The following is a 2,534-nucleotide window of genomic DNA, read 5'->3' as shown; positions in this document are numbered from 1 at the left end:
CAGGATTATTTCCCCCCAAATAACCTTGCTTCCAGGGTTAAACTTCCTAAAATGAGGGCTTTGTAATTTTTTCTGTATCCCTATTCCACTAAAAACAATAGGGCCATCTAGGTGGTTCAGTTGGTTGAGCATCCAATTTTTTATTTCAGTTCAGATCATGATCCCAGACTTGTGGGATTGAGCCCTGCATCGGGCACTGAGCTGAGTGTGGAACCTGCCTAAGATTCTCTCTCTCAGGGCTCCTGGATGGCTCAGTCGGTTAAGTCTCAGACTATGGCTCAGGTCATGATCCCATGGTTCATGAGTTTGAGCCCTGCATCAGGCTCTGTACTGACAGCTCAGAGCCTGGAGCCCGCTTCATACTCTGTCTCCCTCTCTCCTTCCCAGTCTCCCTGTCTCTCAATAAATACACATCTAAAAAAAAAAAAAAAGGATTCTCTCTCTCACTCTTGGGGTGCCTAGGTGGCTCAGTTGGTTGAAGCATCCAACTCTTGCTTTCAGCTCAGGTCATGATCCTAAGGTTGTGGAATCAAGCCCCCATGTCAGGCTCCACACTGAGCATGGAGCCTGCTTAAGGTATTTCTCTCTCTCTCTCTCTGCCTCTCTCCCTTGTTGTCTCTCTAAAATAATAATAATTAATAATAATAATAATAAAAAATAACTTCATCACGTACAAGATTAGGGCCAACCTCTTGCCAGGTCACATCTGGCCCCATCATATTAGCCTGTCCTTATCTACTGCCTAGTAGGTATTTGCTGCCTTTGTCCCCTCAAAATATGGTGAGTTTGTTTTATACCTGTGACCTTTTAAAAAATATAGTTTATTGTCAAGTTGCTTTCCATATAACACCCAGTGTTCATCCCAACAAGTGCCCTCCTCCATGCCCATCACCCATTTCCCCCTCCCATCCACCCTCCATCAGCCCTCAATTTGTTCTCAGTATTTAAGAGTCTCTTGTGGTTTGCCTCCCTCCCTCTCCTTAACTATTTTTCTCCTTCCCTTCCCCTGTGGTCCTCTGTTAAGTTTCTCCTGTTCCACGTATGAGTGAAAACATATGGCATTGGTCTTTCTCTGCCTGATTGATTTTGCTCAGCATAACACCCTCGCGTTCCATCCATGTTGCTACAAATGGCCAGATTTCATTCTTTCTCATTGCCATATAGTATTCCATTGTATATATAAACCACATCTTCTTGATCCATTCGTCAGTTGATGGACATTTAGGCTCTTTCCATGATTTGGCTATTGTTAAAAGTGCTGCTATGAACTTTGGGGTACATGTGCCCCTATACATCAGCACTCCTGTATCCCTTGGGTAAATTCCTAGCGGTGCTATTACTGTACCTCTGACCCTTTTAAACAGCATGGTGCTTCCTTTAAAATACTTTACAAATATTAGTTCATTTAATCTTTGAAGCAACAACCCTATGAGATTGGTAGATGAGGAGAGTGAGGCACAGTTAAGTGACTTGCCCAAGTGGTAGAGCCAAGATTCAACCTTGAGGAATACTGGATCCAAAGTCAAGGAGTGCTAAACCACTAAAAATACTACCTTTGGTCCCAATGCATTAATCATTTGAAATATTCCTCCTCCTCCACTATTTGAATTTTACTACTCACCCTTCCAGACACACTTCAAGAACCATTTGCATGAAGTCCTTCCTTAGCTACTCCAGCCCATACACTTTCCCTGGCTCTGGTTCTGAATTAGTCATTATTACCTAAATGATAATTAAATGATAGTATATGTCATTCTTTATTACCTGAATGGTAATTAAAGGATAGTATATGTCATCTCCCTAACTAGTGACCACTTTATACTTTTCTACATGCCCTGGAGCCCCTTTGGTAGTACAGTCCAAGTGGCAAGTATTCATTAAATCCTTGCTAAGTAATTAAGTAACCCCAAACTTTGGAAAAGGCACGTTTATGTTTTGCATAAAGTCAAATATTTATTTCCAATTTAGCTTACATTTGGGGGAGTCAAAACACCTATTTACACTCAACCCCTCACCCTACTCCTCCCACAACTCTAAAGTCCTGCTTAGGATTTCTCTGTGAATCACGAACTCTTTTTGCCAGCATCCGTGCTCTCAAGCACAAAAGTCATAAAAAGAGACTATCCGCAGTACCTGGTACAGCAACTAGGACATAAAATCCCACAATATAAGAACGAAATGGTGAAAGAGAGCACGGAATGATTACTTGCAGAAAAAGGGATTGGGTGGGAAAGTGCCAGCAATTTGTAAAATACGGAAGTCCACTCCGAACCTGGGAAGCCAGGTGCTCTGGTTCGGACCTATGGAAAAACTGGAAGTGGAATACAGCCAGCTAATCCGGAAGGTTTAGTACCTAGTAGCTGGCAGCCTAAAACAGAACAAAATGCGGTGCTATGTCCACGGTAGCAGCACAGGCCACAACCGCCAGGCAAAACGGCCCCACAGCTCCCTCCTTAGACAGTTTTCCAAACTCGATCGGCTGAACGCATTACCACCATCCCGTGGAAACATGCAAAAAACCTCCGGCCGGAGTC

Source organism: Crocuta crocuta, unplaced genomic scaffold (genome assembly GCF_008692635.1).
Source record: "Crocuta crocuta isolate KB4526 unplaced genomic scaffold, BGI_CrCroc_1.0 scaffold1133, whole genome shotgun sequence".
Lineage (NCBI taxonomy): Eukaryota > Metazoa > Chordata > Mammalia > Carnivora > Hyaenidae > Crocuta > Crocuta crocuta.
The sequence above is the reverse complement of the archived record's forward strand: the minus strand, read 5'-3'. Positions refer to the sequence as shown.